This window comes from Cyprinus carpio, unplaced genomic scaffold (genome assembly GCF_018340385.1).
Source record: "Cyprinus carpio isolate SPL01 unplaced genomic scaffold, ASM1834038v1 S000006658, whole genome shotgun sequence".
Taxonomy (NCBI): domain Eukaryota; kingdom Metazoa; phylum Chordata; class Actinopteri; order Cypriniformes; family Cyprinidae; genus Cyprinus; species Cyprinus carpio.
The window spans coordinates 433,272-453,479 of NW_024879282.1; the positions used below are offsets into that span (position 1 = coordinate 433,272).

The 20,208-nt window shown below is 39.2% G+C and overlaps 1 pseudogene; it reads right to left on the reverse strand.

Annotated features, from left to right (window-relative positions):
• Positions 1-972: 972 nt before the first annotated feature.
• LOC109047932 overlaps positions 973-20,208 on the reverse strand; it is a 92,922-nt pseudogene continuing 73,686 nt past the window's right edge.

Here is a 20,208-nt window from a genome sequence, read left to right on the forward strand (position 1 = left end):
AAAAAAAAAAAAGAGCTTCGTGGTTGCGCAATGTGTGAGAGCATGTTGTTTCATCTTCCTGGAAGCAGCAACTCGGGTGTGGTGGTCGCAGGTCATGAAGATGGAGCGGGTGTTCATTGGATACACGGACATGTCCTCGCCCTGTGGGTTTATGGCCGCTACGACCCAACCAACAGGCAATTCTTCTCTGGCACAGGAGCTGGTATATAATCGGCTTTTTTTTGCTATCTTTTTGGTCCCTGGCACACCAGAGCTCCCAGCTGTACAATACTGGAGTGGCAATTAAAAGAATAGTTGACGCCAAAATAACGGTTATTCTCACCATCATATCAGTCCCAAACCTTTGTGATGACTTTCTTCTGTAAATCACCAAAAGCGTAAAAGTGTCATTTAGAAAATGTCTGTTTTTTTGTCCATAAACAACAATGAAAGTCAAGAAGAATAAACATAAATAAACTATATAGATATATATACATTTAAATGATTTTTAAAGGTTAAAAAAATCCTATTTCATATTCTTCTTTTTGTTTAAATAACACGTTAAACAAACAAATAAAAACGGAAAATGTACTTATATTATACTACGACTGGTTAAATAAAAAAACGTAGTTAATAACAATAAATTATTTAGATTTTATAGGACAGCATTAACATGAAAAACTATATTTATGGCGGTCTTATTTCTTTGCTTTCAAATGTCAAACAAATCTCACAAATGCCAATTTTCACCAAAAGGTGACAAGAATGCATCCCCCAAACCCCATTGGATGGATCCCACTGACTTTTATTGTATGGACCAAACCAGTTCTTCTAAATAACATATTTTGTGTTCCACAGAGTAATGGGAGTCATACAGGTTTTTAGAGTGACATGAGGGTGAGTGATTAATGACAGAATTGTAATTTTTTTGGGTAGAATATGCCATTAAGACTGCACAGCCATAAACCCAGAAAAACATCCAGCAAGCATTTCAACCAAACATTCTCTTTATTTCACTTTAAAGGATTATAGAAAGGCTTTGAGAAGTGCAAATTGGTCAGTATTCCAGATTTTTCCTAATAATATTAATAATTATTATAACAATATTAATAATATATTTCTTTATATAATGTCTATATTTGTTGCAGTCAGGATGAAATAATACACAGGCTCAGCCTCATGTCACCGACCAACTTGGACACCAGTCTCCCTCCGACCCATGTCCAATATCCCAGTTATTTTTCTGAGTTCTTCCGGGGCCGTCGGAAACTAGACATGTTTTCTAGTGCATAGATGCGCCGCGAGACCTCCTCGATCCCAGCAGCGTCGAACTCTCCCAAAACCTGTTCGTCGCACTCAACTGCAACCGCATGCTCCACAGGGATACACGGGTAATCATCCAGTCTGGCACCACCTCCCAAACCCAACCCTAATCCTAGTCCCAATCCCAGCCCTGTGGCTTCAGTGCCCATAATTTCTTCAGCCTGCTCCACGGAGCAGCACAGTTCCGCTGCGCCCGCAACACCCAAACCTATACCCTCGCTGGGCACGACCGAGCCGTTCATGGCTCCTGGGTGCTGAGGGACGGAGTCAGATGGTAATGTACTGGCTATGTCCATAGGTATTTCCACAGGCTTTTCGGTATGTGCCTCGGACACAGTCTCTCCATCCCCATGTGTGTCCACACAGTCTTACCTGTTTCAATGCTCACAATCTCTGTGGACGCACTGATGGTACATTCCGGAGTGACCATGGGATCAGGTTGAGTCATGGCTGTTGTTGTAACTAGGTGGAGGGGTTTGGCATTTCTGTTATCTGCATCTGAGCTGGCCCACTTCTGACGTCCCGTTTCAGGAGAGCTGGAGAGGGCAAAACCCACTTCGGATGCGGTAGAAACACTGAGATAGACTTCAGAGGGACGGGATGGTCATGGAGACATTGTGCCTGTCACTGGGGGGGGGGGGGGAAAAAAAAACAAAAACAAGGCCATGGTTGATGATTTTCAATCACCTTCCAACGTTTGCTTCAGAATCGGGGGAGCAAAGAAGTCGAGAGAGGGAAAGAAATTCGAGAGTGTGAAGATGCTGATGTCAGTGGAGCTCTTTGTTGCATGATGGCTCATCTCATAATTCATTTACACATTGAGAGCCTGGGAGAGCTCAGCCAGAGTCCTCTGATCCTCAACCTCACACACGCACTCAAACAAATACACTCGCACCACCCCAAAACACACACAGCTGTTGGACTACATACAATCAATCTTAAATATGACATCTAGAGAAGTAAAAACAACTGTATTAGGATTCGTCATAACTTCACGAGGAGCTTTCACGGAGAGCTAAAACAAGCTGCAAACTTTATAAAAGTAGGTATCAATGTACATGCAAAACAAGTAAGTGTTATCTCACAAGAAAAAGCACAGAAAGTCAAACTCTATGTTAAATGCTCAGTTCAAAAATTTGAGATCAATTTATTATTATTTTTTTTTTTTTTGAAAGACAATAATACTTGAATTTAAGCTAGGACACAATAAAAGTAAAAAATGTTGAACTTGCAAAAAAAAAAAAAAAAAATCAACCATTCCACAGCAAATATTAAGCAGGCACAACTGTTTTCAACACTGATGCATATAAAAAATGTTTCTTGAGACCAAATCTGCATATTAGAATAAGTTGCTGAAGGACCATGTGACGACTTGGGGGGGGGAAGCACCCTGGCCGTAATGAATTTGATGAAAATTCAAGCCTTGCATCACAGAATAAGATTACATATTAAAATATATTACCTGGGAAAACAGATATTCTAAATTGTGATAATATCATTCACAATATACTGATGTTTTCCTAAACATGCTGATTCAAATAACATGCAGCCTTCGGTGAGCAAATTGTCTTTTAAAAAATGATAAATGCAATATCTTTAATTTTTTTGAATGTCAATGTACCTTTCTAGAAAACAAAAGTATTTAACTTGAATTTTCATTTCCATGTGAGAAAGTAAACCGGATAAAATATCGGGCCACAATTTTCTAAACACCTTTTTTTAACTCATCCATTGACTAGACTGCACAAAAAAATCATGTTATTTTTAGAAGCAAAACTGGATTAAAAAAAACAAAAAAAAAAAAACTTTATTTCCGAGATGAGAACTTATATGAGATACTGTAATGAGATATTTTTGACACCCAATATAGGATCACTACTGTCAAAAAAGTTTTAATGGGTTTGTATAGTGTGTCCTTTAAATGATTTATATTATTTTTTTTAAATCGTAAACGGTGTAACGAGGTATACAAATGTAAGCTATGTTCCATATGCTTTTTTGTGGTCGTCCCAATACAGCAGTGAGGATATTCACATCAACAGTTATACAGTAATGTGTGGTAGAGAGAATACGTGGTTTAATTTCCCTGTGGTGTCTGGACACGGCCTGCTTGCTAGCATAGCGCTTTAATGGCTGTCCGACCGACAGTGATGACTTTTCATGACCAAGTATAAGCAAAGAAACATTGCTCCCAAATTTCCGTCATCATTCAACTGAAAAACAAACATCTTATGGTTGGCCATAGCTTGAGCGTGCACTGTATATTCGATTTCTTCCCAAATGATTCGTCTTGCGCTCAGAGATGTTTCAGCTGGTATTAGATCCAGTTTTTCAGATGTGAAATGGGGAGAGACGTTTCCAAGTAAATGTTACTGGGAGCCAACCCACCATAGCATGTCAAAACAGCAGTCAGATTTGTCTGCAAAGCCTTAGTGTGCCGTTCAAAATCATGTTGCTAACAGTCGACTAATGACGATCTCTTGATTGGAGAAAGAATCCTTGAACTCCCATCTCTCAGACTAATATCATTGATTGTACTGTATGAGTTACGGGGGATATGGATATAGTTAAATGTTATCAGCCCCTCAAAAAGTCTACCGAGCCCACAAACTTCAACTTATGCATGTGTTTATGTAAAAACATCTGGACTCCATCTAGCCCATGTGTTTTAGAACGTCAAAACCCTAGCAGGGAAAAATCAACGCTTTTTTGTTTGGAACATGAAGGCTATTTGTTACAACTGTTCTTCCCCTTATAAATGATTTTCTCAAAACATGTGTCAAACCACGAACCCTTAATCAAGAGCAAGTGGCCCGGTTGTGTGCTGGTAGATTGCGCGGGGGCTCGGAAAAATGCATGTGCAGACGCGGCCCAGAGAGAAGAAGAGGGGGCTAGTTGCCACTCAAAGCATGCCAAGACTGATCTCCCAGAACTGTCATATATTTTTCATGCAGCATAGTTGTCTCTCTGTTGGACTTAAAATTGGCTCTTAACATGGGCCACCAATTTTAGGCTGTCCCCCACCCCTCCTTCCAAGAGCAGATAGAATTGGCATGGGAGAAGGAACGTGTCTCTCGGGGCGTCCTGTGTGGGGATGGGGTTGCCGTGGTCGGGGAGTGAGCCGGAGGACTGCGGAAGAAAAATAACGGCGGCGAAGAGGTGTTGGATTTCTTGTTGAAACTGGACAATCAAGAAACAGATTCAAACTCCCCCGGGAGGAATTTCCGAAACCACAAATTCTCCACAGTTAAGCAAAAAAGCAAAAATAAATGCAGGATCGCGACGCCCCTCTAAAGATAGTTTGAAAATGTGTTGCTTAAGACCTTAGACCTCCTCCCTATAGTCATGGATATACTTAAAAGATTATTAACAGCCCTGAAAATATGTTTGCCTAATATATGCTTAGAATCATTAAATATAACTATTATTAATAAATACAAAACAATTAAATTAATTCTATATTCTAATATATAATTGTCCACATATTAGACTTGACAATTATGAAATCATAATACATATTATTTACAATTATTCTATAACTGACAAGTACAATAATTGTAAATATTAATTCCCCTTGATATTGTAATCAAAAAACTCATTTCATTAATAGAATTTTACATTAAAATGCTTTGCTAACATGTTGCATGTTTACTCACCATTTACGCCTGCAAGTGAGCTGATATGTTCGTTTCCTTGGTTTGAGGACTCTTCCTTTATGACTAGTAAAATTAAATATTACATTTTCCAGTAGTGGTTTTTAGATCCAAGAAACTGAGCGAAGCATCTTTTTTCAGATTATAGAAGGGCTGGCCTGGCATTTCGCAGAAAATGCCTGTGCGCTAATTAACCTATTGAATTAAAATGCATTTTGTTTATGGGGGTGGAAAATTGTTTCTGTCCTGTATCACGTTACCGTTCGGACATGCACCAGTAAATAATGCTTCACCCAAAGCCTCACACTGTTTTACGTCCCACCCACTGAACAATGTCCTTCATAAAAATGTTTCAATGACAGGAAACTAAATGCAAAACATGTGGGACTGGTTTCCCGCACCCTAAGAATGAGGCGTCATGGCAACCAGGTCTCTCTTTGGGTTCCTGTAATCTGGAATGTTTTTTGGTGGGATGGCTGTGTGATTGTAAAGAATAGAGGGGCATTGGAGGAACGCTGATGGAATTTCAAAGGAACGTTCCACCAGATGTGTGTAAAAACACCTATCAGTATGATATCCACAGAGACGGCTTCATCCCACTGTTCTGAGAAATCCTCGCTCGGATTCAATACATGTAAAATATATGTGTGTGTACATTGTATGTAATTTATGCTGCATTTGAGACACCTTGTTATGAATCAGGCCTTCTTACAAACTATTTGGAGCCCCCCCCCCCCAGCCATTTATATACTGGATTAGCAAAGGCTTGTTGTTGAAGATGTATAATAAAATAGTTTGCCTGATGAATCATGTTCCCAAAGAAGATGGAAAAGAGTCACCTGAATCTTTCCAAATATGGTGGCTGTGTTATAGAACTTATTGTAGGTGGGTGGCGCTTGGGAATTTGAGCCATGGCTATAGGCTAAAATTGGGTTTAGATTTAAACAAAACCGATGAAAAAATGAGAAATGTTGAAATAAAAGATAAAAAGATGAAGATTTATGGTTTATTAGTGTTGCACTTTCACCAGGGTTCCAAGGGATTCCTCAGAACTTCCAACCCCACCCTAGAGTTTCCATCCTGGGGTGTTGAGTCTCATCAGCCCCTCCACTTCTACGTCTTTACCCGCTCTCAAGAGCTCCACAGTGGGGGGCTGCAGGACTTCTAAAACGCTGCCAGAGTCTTGTGCCATAAATAAGAGAATGTTTCGCATATTCGGTTTGAACTCTGCAGGACACATCATTACACAGCGGCCCCATGTCTTGCACCTGTCTGCCTTTCACCATCTCCACTCTCTGTTACTTCTTAAACTCCATCCACTGCTCTAAACTGACTTTTTCTCTCATCATTTTGCTCTTCTTCCACATTTGGCGTCTCAGACTGTTCTCACTCCGACTGGACTGACGTGCAGAGGAAACCACCAGATTAGTGTGGGAGAGCTGATTATGGCTCCAGATGAGGCAGCAAAGACTGAATCTAACTGCCCAATCAGTTGTTTGAATAGATTAAAAAAGCAACAGGATGATGAAAGGCTCAGAGATGTGAGATAAGCAGAGTGAGTTTGGTCAACACAACTCTGCCATGTTAACATTTTAATCACACATTGTGAACGTTAGGGCACAGTCTGCATACAATTTGCACCCACTGAAAGCGAGATCTGAAAGCCATCTTTCAAAAGTTCTACCCATTTTCCCTCAGAATTCAGTTGCAGGAAAAATGCAAACTCCAGAGTCTGCATAGGTTTTCTTTAAAGACTTTAGCAAACAAAAATGAGGGACTCTGAGGTGACAGAAAATAAGTCTGTGTATTCATGCTGTTTTTCCATTCAAGATTGTTGGTATATTCCTGCTATATTTTTCAGATTTCTAACCCCTTATGTAGAAGGTGGTGGTAAAAGGAGGCAAATCAGCAGTGTTAACATTAGACGTTTCCCATTTAACGGCAACACTGCGTAGGTCATATTAAAAAAAGTGCATACTTTGTGCTTTTAAATTCTGTCTGCAAAAATTTGAAAGAATCTTTGAGTGATTGAGGCATTTTAATTTATTTTTATCATTAACTCTGCAAACTCTGTTCCTAGTTGGATTAAAAAATTCAAAGGTCAAGTGAATTTAACAACAGTTTTTCCACATACGAAGTTGGAAATTCCAACATTACGATTTGGTCCTAGGACAACATGTTTCTTAGGCCAGAAGGCTAAAAGATTGACATGAAATGATGACATGAAAAACGATCGTGGATAAGTGTTATTGTATTCCTGAAGAATTTCTGCAGAAAAAAAAAACTTGGAACCAGAGTAGTGTTGCCATGAAAAAAGATCTGTGACTTTATCTTTATCCAGTCTGTAAATCGAGCTGAAACGCAGTTGAGTCCAGCCAACAGTTCTGCGAAAAACAATCAACAATATTAATAACCCCTGTTCAGAAATGTGGTTGTAAGACTATGTGGCAAAAACTCCTGAAACACACACACAGAGGGAGAAACTGTGTGGTTCAGACTCTGCCAACATCTTATTTTAACAAATTTGACAACAGATCAAAAAACAATTTCATTAAGCCAGTCCTCCAAAAACACTGCATCCCAATTTACCATATAAACATCCGTTTAAATTGACAGAGAAGGCTTGGTCTAAAATAAATCACCCATATTTTCCCGAAATCCCAGATGCTTCTCAGGAATCTGGCAGAATGGCAGTTCCACGGCTAACCCTATAAAAGTGTGCCCAATTCACCATTTCCACTTTTTTCATGTGCTTTCTCTGATACCTCCACGCCACTTTCTCTTTTCCCCTCATGAAGAAATCCTGCAGCTGCCCTGATGCAGATTTTTATGCACCGCTTACTTCACATCTCTGGGCCCGCCCTGTGGACCCATTAATCTAAACAGCTGAAGATGGGAGGGAGGTGTAGGCGAGGAAGTGGATGGGCAAGGGTCCTAATACGCAATCTGCAAGGAGCAACCCGACAATTAAAATAGCTCCAGTCCTTCTATATTTCACCATTTCCACGTCGGTTCCAGCGGAGTTGCTTCCTGCGCTGGCGAGACAAGTTAGACGTCATGTGAGATTCGCTCAGGAGTCAACATTATCAGCAGCACCCCTCTGTATAAAGTAACTTGGCTCTTGGATGGATTCTATGTGCTGGCATAGTATCCGTTCACGGCGGATGGAAGCGCTGTATGACAAAGATGTCGGACAGGAAATGTTCATGAACATGTGTTTGTTGTGGGTGACAACTAGGCTCCCCACCTATCCGAGCTCCACACAAGAGGGGGATGGCGGAGGAACACTGACTGCTCTTCACGGTTCTTTAAGTGTTAACGCGAGTCAACACCACCGTCCCTCCGGTCATGTTTATAGCCATGCAGCACAAAAACCGCCGGTTTCAGCTCCGGACTTCCACTTCCTCCTCTACTTTCCTGCCACTCGGTATGGTTCCAGAGGTCAAAAGGTCAGTACTTTCATCTGTTCCTATCTTAAGCATTCTCAACATATCCGATTTAAAACCATTATGGGGGGACGCTTGAAGAGTTTTACTTACACTGGCCTCCTTCCTTGCAACACAAGAGATTATTGATATTAACCCTTCAGATATGATGGTTTCGGATCGTGAAACCAAGAAAGAGTTGGAGGGAGATCAAAAGGAGGCTTTTATTGAACACAGTGTGTTTTGCAAACGACATTGTGTTTCCTAACAGGAATACACTGGGGAAATTTTTCACATCACTGGATGTAAAAAATTATAATTTGTGTTTATTCAACAAACGCTTGGCTAGCTAACTATAGTGGGTTTGCATCCAAGTGCATTTCAACAGACACCGGATTTGGTAAGCTACTCTAAACTTAATGCTACAATTGCTTTAACAGTGAGACAAATAAATTGTATTGGTACTATTTTTATTAGTCCAGTGGTGTTTATTGGTTAATAAAAAACAATAAGAGATTTTTACATTTTCTGAAAATAAATATGAATGTGATTTTTTATGTTATTAGCGAAATATGACTATAAATAAGCAAAAGAATTGCAAAATAAAAATAATGATTTTTGGGATTATTTCTAAAAAAAAAAATAGTACAACACTTGGCAAAAAGAACAATATGAAATTAAAATAAAGTCTACTGCAAATAAGGAAAACATTAACACAATATTATGAGTATTTCGAAATGTTGCTGCAGAAATAGAAAATAAATAGAAAATATAATCAAAAATAAAATATGAAAATGAATATAGATTATACACACCACCCACAAAACACACACACACACACACACACACATTTCTTGTGATGTTCTGGGTAGTTGCTAGGTGGTTACTGCTTGAGTTTTACTGCTTAAAGAAGCCCACTTTTTACGCATTTTGGTCCTTAGATATGGGCTTTGCGTCCCTTGTTCAATGTAAGTCTATAGAATTTTTTTTTGCCCATTTTATCACCCACCACAAAAAAATAATAAGTCTGATCACAATTTGAGGTTACATGCATGTCCATTCCTTAAGCAATAAGAATGTCAAAACTCACCATCGTACAAGTAGTCCATGCTCTAGGAAGTTCTTCCAGGTGGTGGGTAAAGTCTGGCCTTAGATCTGGGGTGGAGAGCCCATGCTTGTACTGGTACCTCAACTGCTAGAACGAAAAAACACAGAGGAAAAGCATTTGTTACAAACCATATCACCATGACCTTCATACGATGAGTATATGGTCACTACATGCATCACCTGGGCATCGTGCCACCAGCTAGGCCAGCAGGTTAATTCATTTCCCACAGGTGCACACAACACACTCAAAAGGCTCTTTCCATCTGCAGATGTTAAGTTATTTTAGGTTGCTTGCTGCCGACCCACTGACAGGACATTAACGTTCACATTTGTGTTTGGTAATATTACGGTCCCCCTCTCCCCAGGGGAGGCGGAAACTGCTCTTTCACGGTTCTAAGTGTACCGTCGAGTCAACACCACCGCCCTCCGGGTCTGTTTAGCCATGCAGCACAACCGCCGGTTCGCCGGACTTCCACTTCCTCCTCTACTTCCTGCCACTCTGTATGGTTCAAGAGGTCAAAAGGTCATACTTTCATCTGTTCCATCTTAAGCATTTCCACAATCCATTAAACATTACTGGGGACGCTTGAAGAGTTTTTACTTTACCCCAGTATTCTTCCTTCAAACACAGATTATTAAATTAACATTCAGGATAGATGGTTTGCCTGCTGGAAACTTCAAGAAAAAGTTGGAGAGATCAAAGGAGGCTTTCTTTTTAACAAAAAGGCATGTTGTTTTTTTTTGACTGCCATTGCCTGCAAGGAATACAATTGGGGAATTTTATCATCACTGATGCAAAAATTATAATTTTGTTTATTTCAAAAAGTTGGCTAGCTAACTATAGTGGCTTATCATAGTATATCAACAGAAACCTGATTTGTGTAAGCTATACCTAAAACTAATGCTACAATGATTTAACAGTGAGAAAATAATTGTACTGTAAATATAATTTCTTGGTAAACATTAATAAAAAAAACAAGATTTTACATTTTCTGAAAATAAATATGAATGTGATTTTTTATTTTCTTAGGAAAATATGACTATGCTACAAGCAAAGAAAATCTGCAAATAAAAATAATGATTTTTTTTGTATATTTCTCTAAAAAAAAAAATAGTACAGAAAAGAAAATATGAAAAAAATAAATATATGCAAATAAGAAACATATAAACAATATTATGAGTATTTCTACATTTGCTGCAGAAAAATAGAAAATAAATATAAATATAAAATATGAAAATGCATATAGATATACACACACACACACACACACACACACACACACACACACTCATACACACACACACACACACACACACACACACACACACACACACATTTCTTGTGATGTTCTGTAGTTGCTAGGGTGGTTACTGTTTTGAGTTTTGCTGCAGCAAAGAGCCCACTCTTTACGCATTTTGGTCATTAGATATGGCTTTGCGTTCCCTGTTCAACAATGTAAGTCTATAGAATTTTTTTTTTGCCCATTTTATCACTTACCACAAAAACCAATAATTAAGTCTGATCACAATTTGAGGGTTACATGCATGTCCATTCCTTAAGCAATGGGAATGTCAAAACTCACCATCGCACAAGTAGTCCATGCTACAGGAAGTTCAATAACTGGGTTGGGTAAAGTCTGACCGAGATCACAGGGGGTGGAGAGGAAATGTATGCTGGTACCTCAACTGTAGAACCAAAAAGAAACACAGAGGAAATGCATTTGTGTTACAAATCCATTTATCACCTTGACAAATATTGTGATGAAGGTTATATGGTCACTACATGCCATCACCTGGGCATCATTACCCACCAGCTAGTGCAGCTGAGTTAATTCATTATCCCACAGGTGCACACACACACACCTGAAAAAAACTTCCATCTCTCTGCAGATGTTTAAGTTATTTAGTCTGCTTGCTGCCAGAACCACTGACAGGAGACATTAACAACAGCTCTCCACCTGGTTCCCCGTAAGTTTCAAATTAATATTTAAGCCAGAGATGGAAAATAAAAAATAAAAGTATTTTTTTTTTCAAAGAGTAGAAAGCTTACTCCTAAAGCTATTTAGGGACTTCACAGACTGCCCAGAACCAATTGAGATTGTCATTGACATTATGATGGTTCAAGATATAAGTGATCAAATAAAATAACAAAATGTGTATTTATTATAAAAATGTAAATTTAATTATTTAAAAATAATTAAATCATCAACACATAAATATAAATAATATACTGTATATAGAACAGAACAGAACAGAACAGAATAGAATAGAATAGCATAGAATAGAATAGAAAGTAGAATAGAATAGAATTAGATAAAGCAAGAACAGAATGACAATTTCAGAGTCCGAAGTCTTGTCTAGATTACACACATGATACTAAGGCAGACTCAGATATAGATAAAAATAAAAAATTGGAAAGTTATTCTCACATGACAATCTTAAACATTTATAGCCTAGTAAACCACTGGCCAAACAAAAAAAAAAAAAAAAAAAAAAAGTCTGTGCCACACCACAACACCTATTTCTACTGCTTTAGACTCATTTATAATGGAAACAAGGGGAGAGAGCTACAGATAAGATGCACTGACTGAAATGGGAGAAAGAGAAGGGGAGAACGTTGTGTCAAAAAGAAAATATATGAGACTGTTCTACGTTAGATCTAAGACCTCTAATTTTGTTATTTCCCCCTCTTGTACAATCGTTCAGTCTAATACATTGGTCATACATGCTCTCTGACATATTAACACCAACACACACCTACAATAATATAGCATGTGTGTACGTACAGATGGAGATGGGATGTGAGAGGGGGAAAAGACAAAGATAAGAAAAAGGAAGTGTGAGAGAAATGGCACACATCTGGAATGAATGAAAAAGACGGGAGGAAACACACACACACACACACATCTCTTCCCAAGAAGCAAGATTTTCTCTCTGGATCATGTCAAGCACAAAACTGTCTTCAGTGTACAATCAGAATGAGAATCAACAAAGTAACAGTATTCTCAGAAAACACAACACCCCTTTTTAGGCTTGAGGTGAAATAGAACAATAACAGTCCATTTTTTCAAAGAAAAAGCAAGTGCATGCAGTCTCAAGGGGAAATCGAATGTCCGATCAAGCAGGACACTCCTCGCACAAACATCTGGTTTTATCTGGCTGCATGGCAGCACCTTCTGCATGTCTTTATAAAACCTGATCAATCATAATAGCACCATCTAGCGAACAGCAAATAGATGATGCATTTGCAACGCTGAATTTCAACTACAAACTGATACTGCTGCCACGATGACACTCCGTGGACAGGCCAAGAATTCAATAAGCAAGGATGGGAGACAAGATGGCGCAGAGAGCAGAGTAGCCGGCAGAAAGCAAGGGAAGAAGAATGCAGATGAACAGAAAATACTGTGGAAAATGGCGGAACAGCGAAGTGATACACTAATGGCCCCAAAATGAGTAGACAAAAAAGCCATTCCTTATAGGTGGTTCTCCAGTCGGCATCTTTAGATTACAACAAAAAATTTCTGTTTAGAAAAATTCTGTTATTTCACAAGATGTTCTGTGAACACACATTATCATCTCGCATGTAAAAAAACTAAACAAAAATAAAATTAAAAACATGTGACTGACTGCTAATAAGAAGATAAGAACAACCAACAAACGACCGGGCATATTCAACTTCTTTGCGATTTCCTTTTTCACCAATGAGGTGACACAGAAGTTTTAAATAGGTACCGGACGTGAGATCCGTGTTTTGGGTTCACTTTACGTTGGAGGAAAAACTACAATATATAATAAATAATAATCCAAATAACAAATGGCTCAATATAGTAGTTTTTAATAATTCAACTGTCATTTATAGAAGATTTTATTTAGTCCAATGTTTTAAATAAATGTAAATTATCCTTAATTTAAGATTTTTTAAAGTTTTATTTCCAGTTGAAATCCATGCGACATTATGATTTAATCCTTTATTCATTCATCAATTCTCTTAGGGTAATATGCTGGTAAATAAATAAAGTACATAATAAATTAACTTAAAATAAAAATTAAATAAAAAAGAATCTCCTAAACTGAAGATAAATGCTACAAATGTACGTTACATGCTAACCTAATGAAACTTACTAAAGGATAACCCCAGTCAACCGTGTTTACATCTAAATGAAAGAAAAAGGGAAATGTACCAATTAAAGACTACAGCTATAGGTATAACAGCATATTCAGTCCATTATTATCAATCAATATGATTAAAAAAATAAAAAAAAAAGATCGGAAAATATCAGCGACCGTTCTAAGTTGTATGATTATCATACCACATGTTGCACGGGATGTAGATGGTAGTTAGTTTGCAGTCCATATCGATCATTCCGATTACCCAAGACTTTGTAGCCATCTGCGCTATTTACTTGTTATGCCTCCGCAGAGCACGTTTGACGATCACTCGTGAGTAATGTGACAGTTTTTTTTGCACCAAAGGACCCACCATGGAATTCTACCTTTTGCTAGTTCTTCGTCATTATAGATGAGCGCTACTGGCTCCACAATTTCTCATGGTGCACGAATAGGAGTCAATTACCTCCAGAACAGTAAAAGCTCTTTTCATTCAATGGCATAATAAGTACTAAAAGTCACACCTCTGCGCTTTTGAACCAGCGCCAGACCATGATGCTGGGATCCTGCAGACATTGTGAAGGACTTTGTAACAGTCCCTACTTTAGACACAGTATGTGCCCAACAGCAACAGCACTTTCCGTATTAAAATCAAGAAAGGGGGCGTGTGCCACTTACTCAGCGTGCCTGACTGCCTCAAACCCATATTTGGTCAGTTGCCCTTCTCTGGACAAAAGCTACTGATTAGAATTAAACCCAAAAGTCAAGTGAGGAGTTTCACCCAGAAAAGTGAAACTGGAAACAAAATGAAGAGAGCGACTCGGCACCATGGTTTGATACAGCACAACACTTACGATCCAATCCTACCTCCCATTGTAAAAGTGATAGACTACGGCCATGACTTTTGTTACTGAACCCGTCAGTTACTAGTCGCTAGGGAAACGTAAAGGCTTTCACTTGATGCGTGACAGAAGACTGATCACTCTATCCGTTTGCTACTCATGAGCTTCCCTGATGACAAGCGAGTCTAGAGTACTGTTTTTCCAAAATTCTGTAAAATGCAGCAAAGCTTATGCAGGATACAGAAGCTACAATGTTTGTCAGTCAAATCTTTAATACAGAATAAGCCAGTATTGTCCAGATAATGCAATGTGCCCCACATAACGGGATAACACTTATAAGTCGCCTTAAAAGCAGCAGAACTGCTTTGAACATTGATAATAATAATTAAAAAAGTAAGAATTTCATTCTTGCAGCACCAAATCAGCATATTAGGACTATCTCTGAAGGATCATGTGACGCTGAAGACTGGAGTAATGGCTGGTGACTTAAAAAAACACAGCTTTTCCACCACAGCAATAAATTACATTTGAAAATATATTCAAATTTTCCAATTATAATATATATATTCACAACGTATCACAATATTATAATTTTATGAAAATAAACAACGTCTGTCAAAAACAGGCCACAAACCTCTTGAACAGTTGGGGTTATCATAATACATTCTCTCACTTCGTCACTGTTATCTTGGATTTTAATTTCACTGAGCATGTTGCCAAGGAACTTCTGAGCAGAATTTTTTTTTTTTTTTTATTTTGCCCAAGACATTCAAGGAATGTGATGGTTGATGTCCTTTAGTATATTAGCCAAGACGAAAGTAACAAGTCACATAACTATACTTGCACTGCAGGCTGTTGACTGTATTTGCATTGGGAGGCGGACCCATCGATGCCTTAACCATACCCGATTCTGTGGGCGCAACACTAGCCTATGGAACATTCGACGCAATTGTGTTGCCTACTCGATTCAAGGATTATAATTCTTCCAAAACTGAAAACTGAAATGCCCATGCCCAGGGTGACTGAATCTGAAACCTGATAGGAAGCTCAAGGAAGAGCGGACGTGGTGACATCATTGGATCGAAACGGGGGGCAGTCAATCGCAATTGTTATTGACTGGTAGGGTTGCGTCATGTGTGTGTGTGTGTGTGTGTCCTAGAGTGCCATTGTGTAGTTGCCTCCTCCAATCTGCACGCCAACCCTTCTCATATCACACGAAACGAAACTAGAATCTCATTTTTATCACGCCAAAATACAAGGCAATACTAAACAGACAAACAGGCCCCAAGATCATGTCCTTACACCATAAATCCTGTCTAAGTTCAGCATAGTCAATATTCAACTCAGTATGTCACTTAATGAATCAATACCAACCCATTACCCTGGGCAGCCTACCCTACAAGAGCAATGGCATTATGAGCGATGAAATCTGCTCCTGCAATAGTGCCCACAAGTCGAACGGGCATATTGGCATAGCAAACCATTCTGATTCCACTACTTATTCCCTTTGATTATCCTTCATCAATTTTCTGCGTACAATGTGTATCCAGGTAATACAAGAGCACGAGCACATCAGGCCCACGATTCGGTACCTTAGCGGGCGTGCTAGGCGCACGATGCGAGGTATGTGTGCTCCTCTCTTCCCCTGTGCTGTCCTTTGCATTACGCTGTAGCTTGAGTTGCAGCATTTGTGAATTGCTTTTGGCAAAGAGTGCTGGGAAAGATTATTACGTGTAAACCTGGACCCATAAAGCTTTTTTAAGCAAACAACTGCCCCTTTCTCCCTCCCCAGAGCTCAAGGACAAACAAACATAAAAATATTCAGCCCACTGAAACCGCGCCGTGATCATGGCGAATGACAGTAGGAGCATCTTGGGGAACTTAGAACTGCGTGGATCTGCACATTGGTCCTTAAGTTAAAGCGACAGCCTGACCTGCTGACAAGTTGAAGCATCAAACAGAAGCAGCGGCGGGTGGCAACGGGATTCTCACAAACTGAGAATTTTGGAAATGTGTGAAGAGAAGAGAGAGAACCAACATGACAGTATATTCAGTTTCTCTTTTGCACCGCAGACAGCTCTAAATCAAAGCCGGGTGTTGACAGGCGCACAGCACAGGAGGAATTGTGGGTGAATAATGTGTTGTTGGTGTAATGACGGAGGTATCTGCTGTGATTTAAAAGCTTGGTGAGGATTTCAATAAACATTATAGCAGTGCAGGACCATGTGAGCGGAAGTAACGTGAAAGCTACTGAATAACACAAAAGAACCAACAAAATGATAAGATATGAAGCTTCAATACACAAAACAATTAACTTTTTGTAAAGCCCCTGGTATAGAGAGACCTTTCTTATAGTTTATTTTTCTCCTTGTGGTTCTTTTGGGTTGTTGTTTGCTGACTTTTTTTGGTCTCGATGGTGGTAATTGAATTCATGGTAATATGATAATTACAATAAAGTTGCAGATGCATGCTGTGTGCACAAATAAAGCGATATAGGAACTCTAAGTCTGCAGTGTCGCGTGCGTCTTGACCCAGGTGCTCCCAGACTCCTACCGCCGCACATTCTCCAGACTCGGCTCAGCCAAGGTTCTTGAATTTCTTCTATGGGCGTGAACAGCCACATAAATGAAATGTCCAGATTGTTTGTGGATAAAAAGACAGGTGGTTTTCCAACTGCAGGTTTGAAAAGGTGCATGGGATACCACAGCAAGCAGAACAGTTCTTGGTGTCCCAGTAACACGAGAAGCTCTGGAATGAGTTAGGTCAACGTCTTCAACATTTCTAACATACTGGTCAAAACTTAACAGCATGCAAATGTGGCGGTATAGAATATTGATATGGAAGAAAGTTACTTTTTTTCCAAGTTTTCCAATATTGCCAAAATAACAAAACACTTAAGAGAACGGAACTTCCACCTGGAATCTTGGCTGTATTTGTGTTCCATCATCTGCATTAAAATTAATGTTTTTTTTTCTCCCTTTTCTTCCCTGTCAACCTGTTATTTTTTCCCACTTCTGCCATGGCCAATTTATTTACATACTAAAGGCTTAGAGAGGGGTCTAATTTTTTGAGGGAAATTAGAAATGGCGCAGGGATATGAAACTTCGTCCACATGAAAGCCTCTTTGTTCCATCAGAGGTTGTGTTGATGAGGGGTTTTGTCATCAAAAAAGTCCACAACAGTTCAATGCAAAGAGACACGTTGAATCTCTTGACAACACATCGAAGCAGATGCTTGGTAGATTCGAGGAAATTTGGAATGCCATAACTTTTCATCAGCTGAGTATTTTTACAAACATAGATGGCGAGCAGCAATTGAATCCGAAACTCTAGAGAGATCTCTGAGATTGGGCCTGCCATGCAGTGAGCTATTGCAGTAAATTACAATATAAACTGATCGTTTACGTATAGATGAGGACATTCCCTTCTTGCGATGTTTTGTAAAAAACAGAAATGGGGAATGGTTTTTGTTGGTTGGCCGAGATCTTGCACCCCCACACTGCACGAAAATTGCCGGATCGCCTTCTGTGTGAGGCGGATAAACACGTCCTGTGATTGATTCCGGGATCGAGCTCGGGTTGGGGAACTAAGTAACATTGCTGGGTTCAGTCCTGGAACGAGTTCTGTGAACAAAAAGCCAGAACCAATGCCATAAAGGGTGTGTCGTAGTGGCCAGAACCAATGCCATAAAGGGTGTGTCGTAAAGGTGTTTTGAAGAAGCAGATCCAGCGTTCGTGGCGAAAAAATAATGTGGCAAACTGTAACGAAGCAGAGATAAGTTAGCTCCTCACTATCCACACTGAAGCTGAGATCGATAAGCCAGATTAAGTGTAAGTTAACGATGCCTACATTTTTTCGAGCTCATACATTACACGTTATGAAATGTATGCAAGTTTTTGAATGTTCTCAATTAGGTATTTGCACATGGTCTAACTTCCTTTTTTCATATCATATACAATGTATACAAAAGACCAATCTTGTTTTTTTTGAGAAGCGGGGTGATGCTCTAATCTTGAATAGAAAGCATTTCTGGTGGAAATTTTCTCCTCACATTTGACTACTTACAGAGGCAACTCCTTGAAAATTAATAGATGAGTGAGAACATTTTTGACAAGCCTTGGCTCTGACCACTCTGTATTTGCTTAAACTCCACTCTAATTCAGAAATTTTAGGAAGTTTAGAAAGAGACAGGCCTTGCATTTAGTTGGCAAAATACCTGTATAATTCTGTTTGTTGAGAGTTAAGCTATAGTTCAAATGTGGTGTTACTGAGTCTACATGCTGTACTGATAAGCCTTAATATAACTCATCATTATCTAAGGTTGCACTCTGGATTCTTACTCGCTTTGCTTAGGAGTCATTGTGACTCAAGGCCTACTGTATCTGTGTGGCATCGGGACCAGGAACATGCTTACGTAAAATGGTACAACAGAAGGCAGCATATAGTTTGGGTTATTAAGAAGAAAGGTAAGCATATTTTAGCTATTGGGGCTAATGCACATGCCAAGTATATATAAGTTCCTAAGGATTTTGAAGGTAAAAATACAACCTAGAGAAGTTTGAGTTCTTGGCTTTGGTCGGGCCAAAGTTCTTGTTTTGAAACATCAAAGAAACTCAAGGTGCTTTTGGAACATTACTCTTTGTGTCCGAGGCCAACACTTGAGTGTAAATATAATGCAACAAATCACCCAAGCCATCACCAAACATCTAAGGAACAATTCTGAACGGACGCTAGACTTGGCCACTTGTTTAAAGCAGATTTGACCTCACAGTGCAGCTGAAGTCTCAAATATTGCAAAAATGAAGCAGTGGTTTATGTAAACCGCAGGAATTGCTTGAAAACACATGCTAGGCACTTCTGGCTGCAACGCTAACAAAATTAGCCATGAAAACTCTCAATGGAGTGTGGCCATGAGATGCCTCTGAGCTATCTTCATCCAGATATCTCGCTAGTTTTTAAGCCTATCAAATCTTGGACTCAGATAAGCATGGTGGATAATATTACCATTGCATACGCTGCTACACAAAAAAAAGTACATAGATGTTATACCCTTAGAAAGAAAATGGCCCTGTACACAACACTGCGAAAATTAAAAATCCACAGTCAAAACAACAGACCACTCCTATAATATATACAGTGTGGCCAAAAGTTTGAGGAATTCCATAAATATTGGAAATTGGAAAAAGTTGCTGCTTAAGTTTTTATACTAGCAATTGGCATAGACTCCAAAGAATGTATGAAGAGTGATCCGACATGAATTGCATAGTCCTTCTTTGCCATGAAAATTAGCTTAATTCCAAAAAAACCCTTTCCCTGCGATTTCATTGCTGTCATTAAAAGGACCTGCTGAGATCATTTCCGAAGTAATCATTCTTGATAACGTCAGGTGGAGAATGTTGACGAGCACAAGGCTGGGAGATCTTTATGTCAGGCTGATTGGGTTAGAATGGCAGACTTGACATGTGTTAAAGGAGAGGTGATGCCCAGAAATCATTGTTCTTCCATTGTGCTCTTGGTGACCTGCAAGCGTGCAGCCATCATTGCGTTGCATAAAAATGGCTTCTGAGCAAGGATATTAAATGGCTACTAAGATTGCACCTAAATCCAACAATTTATAGGTTCATCAAGAACTCAAGGAAGAAGGTTAAATCTTGTAACGAAGGTAAGGGCATCAGAAAGGCCAGCATAGCGCCAGGATCGTCTCCTAAAGAGGAATGAAGATGAGGGAATAGGACAGTGAAAAAAGTTGAAGAGATGGATAAGGAATGGA